This window comes from Triticum dicoccoides, chromosome 1A, assembly GCF_002162155.2.
Source record: "Triticum dicoccoides isolate Atlit2015 ecotype Zavitan chromosome 1A, WEW_v2.0, whole genome shotgun sequence".
Lineage (NCBI taxonomy): Eukaryota > Viridiplantae > Streptophyta > Magnoliopsida > Poales > Poaceae > Triticum > Triticum dicoccoides.
Genome location: NC_041380.1, coordinates 163,242,923 through 163,262,055, shown reverse-complemented (window position 1 = coordinate 163,262,055; position 19,133 = coordinate 163,242,923). Strand labels below are relative to the sequence as shown.

At 45.8% G+C, this 19,133-nt stretch overlaps 1 pseudogene; it reads left to right on the top strand.

Annotated features, from left to right (window-relative positions):
• Nucleotides 1-14,469, top strand: part of LOC119276560 — a 24,527-nt pseudogene extending 10,058 nt beyond the window's left edge.
• Nucleotides 14,470-19,133: the final 4,664 nt, after the last annotated feature.

Here is a 19,133-nt window from a genome sequence, read left to right as displayed (position 1 = left end):
GAGAGCAACCCTCCCACTCGGAGACTTAGCTACAGTCCAGTACTCGCCTAAGTTCCCTCACTAGGAGACTTAGCTGCAATCCAGTACTCGCCTAAGTTTGAAAAAATCCTACCGAGTGGAGAGCAATCCTCCCACTCGGAGGCTTAGCTGATGTCCAGTACTCGCCTAAGTTCTCTCACTAAGAGACTTAGCTGCAGTGCAGTACTCGCCTAAGTTTGAAAAAATGCTATCGAGTGGAGAGCAATCCTCCCACTCGGGGGCTTAGCTGCAGTCCAGTACTCGCCTAAGTTCTCTCACTAGGGGGCTTAGCTGCAGTCCAGTACTCGCCTAGGTTTGAAAAAATCCTACCGAGTGGAGAGCAGTCCTCCCACTCGGGAGTCTTAGCTGCAGTCCAGTGCTCGCCTAAGTCCGAAACATACCCCTATCCGCAAGGACGACGAGGTGCAAGTCGACTGCAACCTTTTCCTTCGGAGCTACGGCACAAGTACAACGTCCGCTTCATCCCTATCCGCGAGGACGACGAGGTGCAGGTCGACTGCAACCTTCTCCTTCGGAGTTACGACACAAGTACAACGTCCGCTCCATCCCTATCCGCAAGGACGACGAGGTGCAGGTCGACTGCAACCTTCTCCTTCGGAGCTACGACACAAGTACAATGTCTGCTCCATCCCTATCCGCAAGGACGACGAAGTGCAGGTTGGCTGGAGCCACCACCTCAGAGCTGCGTCTCCAGCGCAAAGACTATTCCAAGCAGTGAGCAAAGTCCATTCGAAGGCAAATGCAAGCACATTCAGAAATAAACCAAATTCAGATAAATCCTAAAAATTCCAAGCAGCAAATCAAAAGTACTCGGGCATCAAGCCCGAAGGAGTTCAACGGTTACGACAATCACTCGGCATTCCGAGGCAAATTTAAAGCAGATTCAAGTTTCATAAGTTTGTTCACTCGGCCGGAGGAGGGCTGGCAGGCTCCACAAATGAGTCCAGGTCGATCCCATCAGTGATCCGAGTGGCGGCAACAATGAAAGTCTCCATGAAGGACTGGAAGTCATGCTTTTTAGTGTTAGCGACTTTGATCGCAGCCAGCTTGTCTTCACGAGCCTCCATGTAATGGACTCGCACCAAGGACAGCGCCATGTCAGCACCACACCGGGTGGAGGATTTCTTCCATTCTTGCACTCGGTCAGGGATCTCGTTCAGTCGAGTCATTAGGGATTCTAGGTCATTCTGAAGCGTCGCCCCCGGCCAAAGCGATTAGTCGATTCGAGAGACTACCTCCTTCAGGCGCACGAGGTAGCTTGTGGCGCTGGCGATACGGGACTCCAGTCAGAGCACGTTCATCGCAGTTTCGTCGCAGACTGGAGAAGCGATAGGGTCCAGACCCGTCTCGACCCTTCCAGTTTCCTCGTCGAAGTCTTGGCAGAATTCTATAGACAAAAATTAGTCAATCGACCGAGCAAGATCCGATCGCAAGCATCAACACAGTCGGATTAATAGAAATACCTTCTAGCGTGAGATAAAGCTTCTTGACAAGAGTCCTCAGATAAGCTTCCGTGTCATTCCTCTTGCGGATCCCAGACTCCAACTTTTCATTCAGGATGACCTTGTCCTTCTTCAGACTGGTCACTTCGCGGTTAGCTTCATTAAGACAAGATTTCAGTTTGTTCACCTCTCCTTCCAGCATTTCGATTGAAGCAAGCTTCTGGTCTGCGAGAGCAGTTTTATCTTGGGCTGCTTTTTGCGCGGCGGCGAGGTCCGAGTCCTTCTTCTCCAGAGCCAACTTCATTTTCTCTGCAAAAGAAACAATCGAATCAAAGAAGAGATCAAAGAAATATATTGAAAGTCAGTCGACAGTCAGTTACCTTCCATACCAACGGCTTCGTCTTGAGCTTTCTTCAGATTCTGCTGGGCTAATTCCAAGTCGAGGTTGAGTTGCCTCTGCTTCTCCTCAAGTTCAGAAAACTTAGAAATAAGAGTACAAGACTTATGCAGAAGGAAAAAGCCGGATCAGTCGATAAGATCAAAGGTTGTTTACTTCCGAGTGAATAAAACCTAAAGAAGTTCGCTTAGACCCCAACCGACTGCACACAGTCGACTGCGGTCTCAAGAGCTACACCCAGCGGGTGCACTTGGCGTACCCCCGCTGACTAAGACTCAACTCGACCGGTCCGCACGGACCAGAGCAGTCGACTGCGGTCTCGGGGACTACACCCAGTGGGTGCACTTGGCGTGCCCCCACCGGTTCGGATCCTACTCGACCGGCTCACCTGAGTCGAGTGTAAGGAGTAAAAAAGAAAAGAAAGAAGAACTCAGACCCCAGTCGACTGCCAGCAGTCGACCGCGGTCTCGGGGACTACACCCAGTGGGTGCACTTAGCGTGCCCCCACCGGTTCAGATCCCACTCGCCCAGACCGAGTGGATGATCAAAACTACCAAAAACAACAAAACACCTAGTGGGTGCTCTAATTCGATGCAAACAGCAGCAGATTATGCAGAAGAAGATTTTTTCGAGTAACACTTCCTCACAGAGCAAAAACGGTCGGAAAGTCTACTCACCTGGACATTGGCCCGAAGGGCAGCACTAGCGTCGTAGGCAGCCTGGCTGTTCTCATGCACCGTCTTCACCCGCTCCATCATCATGTTAGCCTGTCGGATGGCTTCCGCAGCCGCTTCCGACTGGTTGTCCGGGACGGGATAGCTGGTGAAAAAGTGAGCAGTCGACCCAGGTGCGGCGGCTTGGAGCTCCGTGGTGTGGAGTTGGATGACTGAAGGAATCACAGGCGCAGTCGGCGGTGTGGGGTGCTCACTCGACAAGGGTGCAGCAAAGGTCACAGAGGCCCTGCCCGCGTCTTCAGGTTGACGGACGGGAGGTGTTGTAGTGGGTTCTTGCTGAGACATCCTACCAGCTACTACCTTCTTGCTCTTCCTGGGCTTAAGAGCCACATCTTCATCGTCATCTGGAAGATCGATGACGTTGGGTGAGCTGCAAGGCAGATCATTCAACCCCAAGTGAACTACTCGAATGCAATCGACCAAAGAATCAAGAAGAAAATCGCAAGAGTTTATACCTGGGTTGGAGCTTACCGCATCTTCCATTTCCTCGTCCCGGTACTGGAAAGAAGAGGTTCCTGATGTAGCAGCACTGCAAAGACCCGCATTCAATCGGTTATGTCCGGTTAATCGAGTCGATTAAAAGGACAAGTCAGATGGTTACCCGGAGATGGTAGGAACGGTCACTTTGATCTTGGGCAAAGCTTTTGGCAGTTTGGAGGAGGTGGCTTTCGGTGCTTTCGGCGCTGGAGGCGGTGCAACTTTGGACTGCTTTGGAGCCTTCTCAGTCGGTGTTGGGGAAGACGTCCTGGGACGCTTTGAAGACAGACCAATCGGCGCGGCCACCAAGTCCGGAGCGCTCATCGGGTCGTGAGCGTGTTTGGATCTCCTCTCCCTGCGAGGAGGTGAGTCGACTTCTTCGTCATCAGTCAATTCATCTCTCTCCTCGTCCTCCTCGGCATCTGAATGCTCCTCGCCGCTCTCGCCCCTGCTTGCTTCTTCCTCGGCGTCTTGGTCCTGCACTCCATTGGACATTGAGTACATGTCGATGAGGGCCTGAAAGGACAACGATCAAAGGGAATTCAGTCGACCATAAACAAGATATCACACGGTGAATCGGAAAGATACTTGATAAAACAGAATTATACCTGCTCCGGCTGGTTGAGTTGTCGAATGGAATCACCCTCCTAGACCCCCGAGGATTGTCTTTGTTGCTGGTGATCCCCATCAACCACTTCTCCAGGGTATCCTTGCTGACATCCTCCGGGTGGATCTGAGTGTAATCCTCGAGCCCAGAGTACATACACATCGGATGATCATGCGCCTGAAGCGGTTGGATGCGTCGACCGAGAAAGACCTCCAGCAGGTCCATCCCGGTCACCCCGTCGCGGACGAGCTGGACGACCCGCTCGACCAGCACCTTGACATGTGCCTTCTCTTCTCGAACTACCTTCAGGGGGGCGGGCTTCTTCACTCGAGCCAAGGAAAAGGGAGGAAGTCCAGTCAACTAACCCGGGGTCGGCTAATCCTTGCAGTAGAACCAAGTCGACTGCCAGCCCCAAACCGAGTCGGGGAGGATCATGGCTGGGAAGGTACTCTTGCTACTCATCTGGATCCCCAGACCCCCGCACATCTGGATCACTTGTGTCTTCTCGTCACTCGATTTGGCCTTTTTGACCGACTGGGAGCGGCGGTTGAAGATGTGTTTGAAAAGTCCCCAGTGCGGTCGACAGCCCAAGAAATTTTCACACATCGACACGAAAGCAGCCAAATAGACTATGGTGTTTGGAGTGAAATGGTGAAGTTGAGACCCAAAGAAGTTAAAAAAACTCGGAAGAAAGGATGGGGAGGCAGTGAGAATCCGCGATCTATGTGGGTGGCAAGGAGAACACACTCACCCTCCCTTGGTTGCGGCTCGGTTTCATTCCCCGGGAGCCGTGCCGACTTATGGGGGATCAGTCCCCCCTCCACCAGGTCATCGTGGTCGTCCTGGGTGATTGTCGAGCGGATCCAGTCACCCTGGATCCAGCCCGGCGGCAGGCCGGATCTCGACGAGGATCCGCCCCGACTGGTCCGCTTGCCCTTCGCCTTCGCGGTCGCCTTCTTCGCGCGCTCTAGTGCCACCGTCTTCTCTTTCCCCATGGCAACGGGTCGAGCGAGAGCGAGAGTCCGGCGACGAGAGTGGAAGCGGGCGTGACGCAGAGATCGGGAGAAGAAGAAGAGAGGATGGGAGCGCACGAGGCAGAGCCCTGGTCCGGGGCCTTTTATAAGGTCGTCACCCGAGTGACTGGCTGGTGGACCCAGACAATGTAAACAAATCCCGCAATAGTCGCGCGCGCAGTACGTGGCGAAAAAGGTGGCACGGGGATCAAGGAGACTTGCCTAATCCGTCCCAATAACCTCGGTTCCGTCCGTCTGGCGCGCTTCCCAAAATTTGAATCCCGCGAAATCCGCGGAGAGCAGAGCGACCTGTCAGACTGAAGATAAACATCCTCTACATCATCATTCGGTATTCTACCATGAAAATTCACTCGACAAAAACAAAGAATGGACCAAGGCGACTGAGAAAGGACTCAATGTCGTCACCTCAACTCATTGTTCCAGAACAATATATACTCATAGCACAAAGAATGGGTCGGAAGTGTTCCCAACTCCTTCCTCACTCAAACCCTGATCCATTCGGGGGCTAATGATGAAGCTATGTACCTAGGGTAGGGTCATGGATCTGTCCAACATACCCTCCCCAAGGACATCTCTACAAAGAATCAGAAGCAGTCGAAGAGAAACCATCATCCACTCGACCATGAAGATGTGCTCACTCAACCACCTTGAAGACACTCGACCACCAGAAGATGAGAAACCCTCCACTCTGCAATGGTCAGGACTTGAACCATAGCTTTATGGGCATTTACAACACTTTACTGCAGACGTTACCAGTAACGCCCCTCCTTTATGAGCATTGAACCTTGTGTAATGGAGGAGAGCTGGGGTCTTGGCGCACTCTATATAAGCCACCCCCTCCTCTGGGACAAGGGTTCGCACTTTCTGTAATTCACACACATATATTCAGTCGACCGCCTCTGGGCTCTGAAACGTAGGGCTGTTACTTCCTCCGAGAAGGGCCTGAACTCGTAAACTCGTGTGTACAACTCCTCCATAGCTAGGATCTTGCCTCTACATTCCTAACCCCCTATTCTACTGTCAGCCTTAGAACCATGACACTATTCATACGCTCAGCAACACCGTTTTGTTGAGGAGTATAAGGAATGGTGTAATGTCTAACAATGCCTTCAGACTTGCAATAATTCTTAAATTGCTTAGAACAGAATTCCATACCATTATCAGTGCGAAGTATTTTTACCTTCTTTTCAGTTTGTCTCTCAATCATAATCTTCCACTCCTTAAATGCTGAGAATGCTTCATATTTATGCTTCAAGAAATAAGGCCATACTTTTCTCGAATAATCATCAATAATAGTCAGCATGTAACTAGCACCACCTAGTGACTTCTTGCGAGATGGTCCCCATAAGTCAGAATGGACATAATCAAGAACTACCTTCGGTTGTATGAGTCGAAGTGTCGAACTTCACCCTCTTGTGTTTGCCGAAGATACAATGCTCACAAAATTTCAATTTACCAGGTTCATATCCATCAAGAAGACCTCTCTTATTTAACTCTGCTAAACCAAGTTCACTCATATGTCCAAGACGCATATGCCAAAGGTTAGCAGCATCACAATCAGAATTCTTTGAAATAACTGGAGTAGTGTTACCTAAAATGGTAGAACCCTGAAGGTAGTAAAGACCATTGGTCGAACTTAAGTCACCTTTCATCACAACAAGGGAGCCTTTGGTGACCTACAAAACACTATCTCCACTTGAATACTCATACCCCTTTGCATCAAGGGCACTAACAGAGATAAGATTTCTCTTCAGCTTTGAAATATACCGAACATCTGTCAAAGTTCTAATTGTGCCGTTAAACATCTTGATTCGAACGGAACCTATGCCTTTAATCTTGCATGGTGAATTTTCAAAACCCAAAACGGAACCAGCAGAAGTAATGAAATCAAAAGTATTAAACCAATCTCTATGTGGACACATATGAAAAGTGCATGCGGTGTCAAGTACCCACTCATCATTGGTCTCAGCACATCCAGCAATAACGACAAGAGCATCATCGTAACTATCATCATGAGTAACGTTAGCAGAATTTTCACCTTGTTTGTGACCTTTCCTCTTTTCCTTGTTCTGCAACTTGAAACACTCTAAGATGTCATGCCCGTCTCTCTTGCAATATCTGCAATATTTTTTGTCTCTGGATTGCGATCGGCCCTTGTGGCCGTTCTTACTTTTGCCTTTGTTTCCATTATTGGAGTTCTTCTCCTTTGTCCTGCCACGAACAGATAATCCCTCGGCTTGATATGAACTCGAACCATCATGAGGCACCATTAATTTCGTCTTCTCCTTAGAGTTCAAAGCTTCATAAACTTCATTAAGTGTGAGAGTATCAGGACTGTATAGTATGGTGTCTCTAAAATTGGTATAAGAACTTGGCAGTGAACAAAGTAACATTAAAGAAGTATCTTCCTCTTCATACTTAACCTCCATTGCAACTAGATCAGATATAATCTCCTTAAATTCAGAAATATGGTTCAAAACATTACCTCCCTCGGGTAACCTGTGCAGGAATAATTTTTGCTCCAGATGCATCTTGCTGGTGAGATCTTTAGTCATGCAAATCCCTTCCAGCTTTAACCATAGAGCGGCGGCAGTTTTCTCGCTCAAAACTTCCTGCAAAATATTGTTATGCAAATGGAGTTGAATTTTTGACAAAGCCTTGCAATCAATTATGTTCTCCTCATTAGTCCAGTCCTGAATTCTGTTCTTCCCAAAACTATCCAATGCTTCATCATAGTCGGATTGTGCCAACAACGCCCGCATCTTGACTTGCCATAGGGTAAACCTTGTGTCACGGTCCAGCAACGGAAGATTGTACTTCATGGATGCTATGAGTAGATTAATCTGTGTGCAAAAAGTAGTACAAGCCGGTAGAAAAAATTCTTTATAGAATTAGTACACGGGTTAAAGAAATAGAGTAACTAGCACCTGGATATCGTTTGGATGTGGATGTAGCAATTTGAGAAGAAAAAGTAACCCTGTAGCCTTCACGTGTAGGACAGGAGTACTAGTTGAGGTACTTGATGATTGCTATGGTTCTCCGGTCTTCACGCGAGGACGTGACGACTGGCCAGATCCTTTGCTCCCGAAGCCTCGGGCGTGATGCGCTATTGCAGCAGATTAGGCCAACTCCACCGTGCGACCCCATCCTGTCCACGCCCGTCCGTTTGGGGTAAAACGGATGAACCAGACGGCACAGCGCGCGGGCACAAACGGACTTTTGTCCGTTTTCTGTCCGCTTTTGACCCATCCTCGGCCCAAGTTTGCACCGCTTTCGGGTGAAACGGACAACACACAGACGCGCGGGTCATGTATGCGTGTCCTCCCCTGGCCCGCCCGTCAGTGGCACAGGGACAACCTTTTTCTATCCGCCCCCCTCCCTCCCTCTGGCCGCACGCCGTCCATTCTTCTCCACTCTTCCCCACTCTTCCCTCGCCGCCGCCGTCGCTGCCATTGTAGCTGTGCAGTTCGGACGCGCGCTCACCCAGACCCTTCCCCTCCGTGCCCTCGAGCTACCCAACCACGGCCACCTGTTTTGCGCACCCGCCGGCCGGATTTGAGGCGGATCCGGCCGGTCTTGAGCTCGCCTGGCTGTGGTAGGCCGCGCCATGCCATGGACTGGCCGGGCACCGGCCCGGAAGGCCATGGCAGGGCCGCAAGGCCACATGCAAGCAGTGGATCCTCCTCTAGCCACTCGGATCTACATCGTCGGTGGTCCGTCGGCAGATACACGAATGGCGGTCGACCGGGCTCGGTGCTAGCCCAAAAGCTCGTCGGTGCACCGTTGCCACTCATTAAGTGTGACCACTGCCTAAAGAAGGCCGTGCGCCGCGTGTCTACAACGCCGGAACATCCCGGATGGGTGTTCATCAAGTGCTTAAACAATGGGGTATGTGCTCTTTTTAGCTTCGGTTTGTACTCTAGATTTGACTAGTTGTGCTAACTTTAAATTTTGTTGTCTAGAATGGATGCATGTTTTGGTATTGGGAAGAAGAGTGTAGATCAATATATTGATAGAGCGCAATTTAGTAGATGTTCGTGCACTTTTAGCTAGCATAGAGGCTGTAGATGAGACAAGTGCACTTGTTGCTAGATTAGAGGCTAGACACGAGACTAGATGCGAGGAAGCAACGCCTACTTCTTTAGACTCGAAGAAGAAAGAAACACGCAAGATGGAGACAGCTCCTCCACAGATCAACAATGAATGCATCGAGAAGGCACTAATCTAACTTACAGGAGCAGTTATGGAAGTTGGATATCTTCTAAAATGTATTCTTGTGGTTCTTGTTTTCTTTGGTCTTGCTTTTTTAGTCAAAATTTGGTGATGTATTTCCATGTACCAAAAATGAATGATGAAAAAAAGTTAAGGGCTTGCAAGGAAAGAAGTACACGGACAGGATGCGGCCGGGATGTGTCTGCGCATTGGGCGCACGGCCACCGCATCCCAGGACACGCTCGGACACATCCCCATCTCCCTACCCAAACAGACAAAATCAGGGCAAAACAGACGTCCGTTTGGGGTCGCGCGGTGGAGTTGGCCTTATTGCGTGGACAGGAGACAGCCGACACGACGACTTGATATTTGACAACGGTGGGTAGCGGAAGCCTCGGTGGACTGCTCGATTTGTAAACTGATCAAGAACGAAAAATCCTGTCGGTCTCGGCGACTTGCGGCTGCAGCGGCTCGTATAGTAGCTCACACCGGAAATTGTCTCCGATCCAGAGATAGCAGGACGGCGGCGGCGCGCACAGCCGAACCCTAATATCTCGTCTCAAATCTCGTATCTGAAACTTGGCTCTGTATACCACTTGTTAGATAATAACGAGAAATAAACAAGATAAAGAGACACGGATTTGTACGTGGAAACCCTTGCGGGAGAAAACCACGGATGCACGAAGGCGCAATCACTATGAGAAGGAGTATTACAAGCACGAGACGACAGACCGTCTGAGATGCGACTACATGGGGTATATATGAGGGCAATACATGAGAGTCCTTGGAGGACAAGTAAACGAGTTGTACTCGTACGCGTCGGTACCAACGCAAAGGCCCATATTGTATGTACTACGTCTAGTCCAATACGGTAGAATTTGGATCACAATTTAACAATCACATAGAAGAACTTGTTATCAGATAATCTTCTTGCAGAATTTTAGATGTTCACTTTTAGTTGCCTAGGAACATGAAGGTTTCTAAGATGAGAGCCCTATCCTGGATACATTATAGTTGTTTGTACATCAGCCGTTACTATTTTGATGTAGTGACTAAATTGAGTACTAATATTATACAAAATACGTCTCAATAGAACATTCACTACTAGACGTGTACTTAAGTTAACATAAAACCTATTATGATCTTGTAGTTATGTACTGTACATCTGTATGGTATTGAAATGAATACTAATCTGTTTTATTCAACATTCTTTCTAGAAAATTTTAGAGCATTTGTTTTGGGGATTTCATAACTCCATCACGCCAACTGGAATTTGAAGGAAAACTGTTATCTCATATGTTTAGTATATGATGCATATTTTGATTTTTAAAATGCCTTATCTTTCGAGATATTTTGATAGCTCAGCATTTAGATGCATCTGTTATAGCACTAAAGCCTTCCTCCACTTCTGTCCTTCAGTATGGAAGAAGCTTGAAGAAGAGAATTCTGAGTTTTTTCAAGGTTATTACATAAGGTTGAAATTAAAAAAAATAGATCAACTTGTTTAATCATTTATTGGAACACCAATCCAATTTGATGAAGTGCCCAATACCCCAGCAGGTTCCACTGGCTCCAACACAGAATGGAATGAGTCCTATGCCTGGTAATGTCTATCCTCATATCATACCCTAACTAAATTAGGTAACGAGGTGTGTTATCTGCCAAAGCTGTGATGTAATATGCAGGATTTACTTTTGTCAGTTATTATTAAAATCCCTATATAATTGATTTGAACCTCATTTGTAAATATGCAATTACAAACTTATATATACGATAATAGAGCATCTCCATCAAATCACCAACACCCCCTTTCCCCCACCCTATAAGTGGTTATAGGGGCTCTACCAATAAACTCATCTCCAGTATACCCCCGATGTGTGGGGCCGACATGTCTGTGAGCCAATTTTTTTCTTCCTCCTTCCTGATCTCTCTCATGGAGCGACGCGGGGAGGCGTGCACCGGCCATTGGGGCGGTGACAACGGCGGCGGCATGGTGGGCGGTAGAGGAGAGGCGCGTGCCGGTGGTGGCGGTGGGATTTAATGGTTACCCGATGAAGTGGCGCTTTTAGGGTGGGTGCCTACTCCTCTATATAGGGTGTGTTGGGGTGTTTCTTTGGTGATCACCAAAAAATGTTTGGGGAAAGGGGATCTGCTGGAGCACCTTTTTTGGTTCAACTCACCCTATACCAGGAATTTTTTTGGGGGGGAGGGGATCTGCTGGAGATGCTCTAACACATTTTTTTAGATTTTATTCATGGTTTTGTTATTAATAAATCCTTTGATTCAGTGTTCGCATTGTTTATAATAATAATGTGATGTCGCATGTTAGTTGACCTGTTGATGGTCCATGTCACTCGCACAAGAACTCGATGGTTGCTATATCCTGTGTTAGGTTGTTACCTGAAAGACCAATACCTCCCTTACGCTTATCTTCTTACTATCCATGGCAGTCAGCCAATAAAGGACACAAACAAATACTCCCTCCGTAAACAAATATAAGACGTTTTAGTGATCTAAAACGACTTATATTTGTTTACTGTGGGAGTATATGTTTCTGGCAAACCACTATTTACTGATAAGTTTTCGTAATTATAAGTTAAGTCCAGTCGTCATCTTTAAATACAACACATACGACTGGTCCATTGTTTCCCTCGAAGTTTCTAGTTGTAAATGCTGATAAACAATTTTATATACCTTACCTAATAATAAAGGATAGTGGGTTTGCCCGATTTTTTGGTCCACCCTAAAGTTGATAGTAATTACCCACCATGCCACCCATAAGTCACAAAATACCCCTTTGTTTTTTCATAGGTCGTTTCGTTGCATGCAGCGTTTTGCCTCAAAATAGAAATGACTGAACCAGGACTCAAACCATGGTCACGTTGAAGGAGCCCGCATGCGCGAATCAAGTCATCTAAGCCAACCTTGCTAGAGAAATAAAGGAAGGTGTCCTTTTATTGGTTAAGCGAGTTTTCTCAAAAAAAACGCACATGGCTGATTGGCTCTAACTTAAGCGGAATTTGAAAAATATATATTCCAGAAATAGGCTGGGCAAACTTGATCTTAAAGAAGAGAACATGACCATTGATGACCTGCAGGGTATTCAATCAAATAATGCTTTGATTCATGCGGCAACGCCTGCCCATTTAGTATTGGGCAATTCAATCAAATAATGTTTCGATTCGTGTGGCAACGCCTGCCCATTTAGTATTGGGCCATCGTCCCATTGAGGACGTGAATGAGGTGTGTGTGGGGCACAGCTTGCCCTCACGTCTTCAATAACAATCATGTCAAGCAGTTGGCACCCGTCACCAACATGCTCTAATCCTAGGCGCCGCCTCACAAATGCCCACCCTGCTCGACCAGTTGTCGTCCATCACCAACGCACAAGGGGGACTCTATCGGAATCAAAATCGAAATGTAAAGTCCCTGTAGTGTCTGACATAAATTGGTTTTCAGATTTTTGAGGACTTATTTTTTTCTTGTTGCAACGCATGAGCTCTTTTACTAGTATGACTTAAACCAGTTGAAGGGGCTACCTTGAATCCTTGATTCTAATAGCACTTCTTTTGTTTGGTGTTGCTTTCCTCCATACATGTGCTAATGATGCTCCTGGCAGTAATGCTAATACGTGAGTCTTCTGCCCTGGATTAAAAGATGTCATTACTGTGGCATGTCTGAGTTTCTTATTATCTCATGGCAGATAGTTTTTAAGTTTTCTCTTTTGACAATGAAATGTCATTCTATCTCTGGTATTTTGTGAGTTGATACTTAGCTTTGTTTCATTTTTTATTGGTCTGGTTCTTTTGTGAAGTTCTTTTCGTTTTTTCTTATGCGACACTTCCTGTCATCAGCGCAGTTAACAATTTGCCTATAGGATATCCAGTACTTCAGAAACCTGGAATACCTGCTGCTGGTCAGCCTCATGTTAATGCAATGGCTTGTGGTCCACCAGGCTACCATATAGCAAATGGAATGCCCTATCACCCGATTCGTATGAGCTCAGCAAATGGGTAAGCATCTTCATTGCCTGGTTTCCATTTGCTTATCTATCTTTTTTGCAGTTTATTTCCAGCGAACCACATTATGATACTTTGGAAAGTGAAACTAATGCTTTTGTCCTGTACATATCATTATCTTGTCCATTTTTAGACTTACATGGGATTATCTGCTTAATCGGTTAATCCATCTAGTAATTATTGTTTCTCTTTTTATTTACTGGTTAATCCTCCAATACAGGGTTCCATACAAAGCATAAAAAAGTCTAGAACAACTTGCCGAATACTATTTTAGCTTTTCCCAAGAAAAATGTGAACTTTAACATAACCAAATGATTTTTTCCTTCTTTTGGTCCATTGTCATTTGAGTTGTACAACCATGATTGTTCTTAGGATGGTGTACAAATCTACCAGCCTACTATAATTAGATTTCTTTTCTCAGCACATTCATTATTCATTTAACGTTTGCCTTGTCTTGCTAAAGCATAATGGACAATGAATTACCTGAAGCTGCACATGCTGCAACAGTCTTTGGTACTGTGTCATCTGAGATTGCTATGAGTTCATCATCCGGAATGTCGAGCAACCATCTCACTTTCACTCCATCTGAGTTATCAGAGATGGATGTGGATGCAGCAGCAGTAGATACCGCCATTGGAGCTGATGTGGCAAATGGAGGGCCTCTGGAAATAGGACTAGATAGCGGTGATGATTCTTCCTTAGGGCATCAGATCTGGGATTTCAGCCTTTCTGATTTATCTGCAGATTTGACAAATTTGGGAGGTAATGTTCTATCTTGGGAGATCTTACCATTTGTTGTCACGCATATTGATACCGCAAGATAGAAACATTGCTTCATTAGATTGGAAATCATGGTATATATGGTGATATATTCGTTTTATAGCCTATCTCTTGTTTAATTGAGGAAATTAGTATGCTAATTTATAGTGGATAGAGATAATTGTGGAATATATGTTCAAATCCTACTAGCAGCAAAGCAAGAATCAGTAATATAGCTGTTATTATTTTATTGCAAAAGAAAAGAGATAAGGGCAACATGCCATACAGTTATAGTAAAAGTGTGCTATTATCCTTAACTTTTCTTCTTGGAATTGACTTCAATAACATGTTGGTCTTTGCACTTTTTGGGTGATCAGAGTACAGACTAAAATAGCAAGCACGTTTCCTGGTGTAACTATGTTCCATTATAAATTTTAGCTAACTCATCTGCCTCAGATCATGAATTTGGTCTAGTTTTTTTATCATTTAGTAAAGGCTGTTCTATTGACTTTCAGACCTGGCAGCTCTTGAGAACTATGCAGGCAACCCATTCATGCCTTCGGATTCTGATATCTTACTTGATTCCACGGAGCATGATGACATAGGTGATTTTGAGTGCTTCTTTATAATGTCAACTGGGACTTTAATTTTGAAAATTTGTATCCATTCATATGCATGTTGATTTGCTTGCAGTTGAGTACTTTGTCGACGCGGTTGATGGACCTTCTCAATCAGATGAAGAGAAATAATGGTAGAGGCGCAGGCAAAGCCTGAATACTTGAACTGGGGCAGGCTGATAAGGTCTTATAGTGTTTTTGAAGCTATGATCGTGTATGAAATCCAACTTTATATTGGCTTAAATGTTCCAAGTTGTCTTGACGAGGTCTATAGAATTTTGTAGTTACTGACCTCAATTTTTCAGTAAACAGTGAGGCACCATTTTTTTGCACACCGATCTTTTAAGGTCTTGAAATAATGGAACGCACACCTCTGTTGCTAAAAAAATCCGAATCCACTTTATAGTACATGATTTATTTTTATTTGTTCTCATGCCTGCTGCAAAATATCTAAATTACACTTTTTTAATCAAGAAAACGCAATAAGCTTTGCACCCTGATTTTTGTGAGTGTGTGTGGTGCTGGGGTGGGGCTGATCTTTAAGCCCTAGTAAAGCTACGTACAAGCCTGTAAATGGGCCAGACGCCACGCCCGTGGGAGCAAGTCCCCAACGGTTACCCCTTGAAGGCTCCCGCAAGTGCCTTTTTTTGCCTGGAAGCGTGGCAAGTAGTCATCGCCATGTCACGTGCTGGCTGCATGACGGACGTGGCCTCTCACTGCCTTCATCATTGAAGCGGCGTGTCGGCTGAGGGCACCGCCTACTACACGCCTGACTGAACACGCCTCCTCGCCACATTCAAACATCTCCATTAAAACTCGCGCGTAAGCTAAGAAACCTACTCCAACTGCACGTCCGTTCATGAGCAGGGCGACATTAAACACAACGTCGGGTAAGCTCCTCCCATCCGCTCTCTATTTAACGGAGGCCGGACGCCGTGCAAGAATAGCACCACTCCGCTGCTCCCCATCTCCTCCTTCCATCATTTTTTTCACCCTTTCGATGGCATCTGACAAGCAGGAAGAGCAATTCTCCGGCATAAAAGCTGGCTGGGTGGCCCACTGAGCCCGCCGGATACGAGCGAGGCAACTCGCAGCTCTACCTCCCTCGCCTAGCTTGACGGAGCAAGTTGCCGCCCAAGCCGGCGTGTGGTTCAGCAACTCGCTGCTCCAAGTCAGCTTGCCGAGGAGTGGCGAGTTGCTCCAAGCCGCCACGGTGGGAAGCACGGCGGCACGGGCATCGTCACTGCCGTGGACTACGCCGTGTCGTACAGCGCCTCCCGTGCATGCGACCGCCCCATCCATCATTAACGCGCGCATAACCATGCCCTACCGGCAAAGAAAGAAGCCGCCTGCACAGAGATCGACGAGTCAGTGGCCGACACATCAGTCTCTGTTGCCAGCATCGAGGGAAAGTAGAACATGGGAGGCCGCCACCGCTTGGGTAGAAGGCCACCGCTGGTGTGTTGCTAGCTTGCACAGCCGATGACTTGCCCGGTCCTTCTGCGCAGACCATCATCGACCCCCGCCTAGGCTCCATGGAAGCAGAGCTGCCCCTCTTTCCCTCCGGCTAAAGCACCCTCTTTGCCACTCCGATGAGCATCAGCCTGACATTGGAAGATATGGTGGAAGAATATACCTCTGGGGCTCCCGGCAGTCCGGTGCGCGGGCTGTCGGACATGAGGAAGACAAAAGGATCGACCGCGGCTGGACGTAGACTAGTGTAGTGTATCCATGTCATGGGAGTGGAGCTCCGTGCAACCGTATGTGCACATAGTTTTATCCTTTAATTAAAAATATGTCCAAAATGTAACATTTTTGTCCAGTTTGTATGAAATCTGGCATGTTTATATGAAATCCGGTCATATTTGCATGAATTTCATCCGGTTTGTTGAAAAGGTGTTTGAAATGTATGGGGCAACCCTTGAATTTCCTCTGTCATCCGTTCGCGGATAGGGGGCTAGTCCGTGCGCACGGATGCGGGAGGCCGCCATCCAATGCTGCCCGCATACATCCGGCCTCCCTCATTTATTTAAGTCCACACAATCAAATAGTCGCATACATAGAGTACTGACGTTCAAATAGCCGCATGCAAGACTAGTTCGAATTTTAAAAAGTTCAAATACTACACCCCAACATTGTTGTCCCCTTTAACCGCCCACTGATGCTCAATCAGATCTTGTTTAGCTTCTCGTTAGTTGTTCGGTGTCGAATTTGTTGATGCATTTGAATAAACTCTTCAAATGTGGCTGGATTCTGGTCTAGAAGTTCGATTGAATCACTCATGTTCTCAAATTATAGAGCCGCGACAGCATCCTCACCCTCATCCTCGACGATCATGTTGTGCATGATCACACAACATGTCATCACCTCCCACAAGGTCTCAGAATCCCATTGTTTAGCAGGTCCACGAACAACTGCAAAATGGACCTGCAGAACTCCAAATGCCCTCTCAACACCCTTTCTAGTTGTTTCTTGTCTTTGGGGAAAGTGAGCTTTTCTCTGGTCAACTAGGTTAGAGATGGTGCTGACAAAGGTAGCCCACGGAGGATAGATACCATTAACCAGATACCAGCCCATGTTGTACTCATCAAAATCCTTTTGCAAGGTGGCTGATGGGGAGCTGGAGCTCAAGCTTGCAAAGAAGCAAAAGAACAAACAATCATTGATGGAAGCTGGCAAGATGTCCTTGGCCATGGAGGAAGAAAATGTTGCACATCTTCCCAAATGATTAGTTCACCAACTAGTTCTACTGATGGGGAACTGTATCCCCCTGTAATACCTAACAATGATGTTGCTATGGTCAGAACTTTTATGATGTTTTGGGTTATGCATGAAATTTGTCTATCCTGCTGTAAGACTGCACCTTTAATATGCATTGTCAAGCTATGGAGCACTATGTTAATCAGTTTCTGTGAGTTGTATGATTTTTCTTTGCTGAAGTGGTTTGATTTTAGTCTGATAAGCACAGACTCTGGTATCTTTAATCATGAGTAACAACAGAACATGGAACATTTTGAACTGGAATATTAGAGGATTAAATGTTGAGGCCAAGTGGCTAGCTTTGAAGCAGAAAATTGAGGAAAGTGCTTGCTCTATAGTTTGTCTACAGGAAACTAAAAAGAGAGACTTTTGATCTGGCTTATATCAGGAACATCTGCCCCACTAGATTCAACAAATTTGAATATCTGCCTTCCATTGGAGCTTCAGGTGGCTTGCTAGTTGTTTGGAACGGGGCCCTTTTCTCTGGGGAACAAATATTCCAAAATAGATTATCTCTGTCCATTCAATTTACCAGTCACTTATCTCAACAAAGCTGGATTTTGACAAACATCTATGGCCTTTGTGAACACAATGGCAAAGCTGAGTTCATTGATTGGTTCTCAAATATTCATATGCCTCCAGATGTGGATTGGATTGTTATGGGTGATTTCAATTTCATCAGAGATCCACAAGATAGAAATAGGCCAGTAGGAGATGTTAATGATATGTTGATTTTCAATGAGGACATCAACAACCTTAGTTTAATTGAGTTGCCTATGAAAGGCAGAAAATATAGCTGGACTAATATGCAGGATAACCCTCTCTTAGATAAATTGGATTCGTTTTTCACCTCTACCTCTTGGATGTCATCTTTCCTAGATACTTTGGCTCTTCCTCTAGCCAGGCCAATCTCTGATCATGTGCATTGCATGATTAAAATTGGTACCATGATTCCAAAATCTAAGATTTTCAGGTTTGGAAACCATTGGTTACAGCATAGTGATTTTAAAAACATTGTTTCATCTGCTTGGAGCATCCCAGTAGGATATACTGATGCAACTAAAAGTATCAATGCAAAGTTGAAGAATTTGAGAAGAGCACTTAAGAACTGGTCCAAAAGTCTTTCTTGCTTGAGAAGAAAAATTGAGGACATCAATGCTAGAATTTTCCTTTGAGATTTGTTTGAAGAATACAAAGCATTATCTGATCTTGAATGGAACTGCAGAGAGATACTCAAAGGAGAACTGCTGATTCTACTAAAAAAATAGAAAATTTACTGGAAGCGAAAGAGGGAAGATTAAAGGAGTAAGGTTTGGTGATGAAAATACCAAATTCTTTCATACAAAAGCAACAATCAACCACAGACACAATTACATTGCTGTTCTACAAAATGAGAGCAGGTGGAGTTTACTGATCATGAGAATAAAGCAGCAATCATATGGGAAGCTTTTAAAAAGAGGATGGGAACATCTCACAACACACCAATGCACTTTGATCTTAGCTCACTATATGGCAATGTTGAGGACCCAAGTATGTTTTCCAAGCTATAAGAACCTTTCACTGATGACGAAATTAACCAGGTGGTTAAAGAGCTACCATCAGACAAATCACCAGGGCCAAATGGGTTTAACAATGAATTCTTTAAGGCATGTTGGGATATTATTGTGCCTGATGTGAGGAGATTGATACATGAATTTTATAAAGGTGATATTAATTTGGAGAGCATCAATACATCCTTCATCACTCTGATACCTAAAATGGCCAACCCTGCAACTACAAATGACTTCAGGCCAATTTCCCTCCTCAACAGCTGCCTCAAGATCATCACAAAATTGCTTGAAAACAGGTTACAAAAGATTATTTTGAAGTTGATACACATCAACCAGTATGGGTTCTTGCAAAACAAATCAATACATGATTGTCTTGGGTGTGCATATGAATATATACACCAATGTCACAAATTAAGAGGAGAATGTGTGGTTCTAAAACTTGACTTTGAGAAGGCCTTTGACACCATTGACTTCAAGGCTTTAATA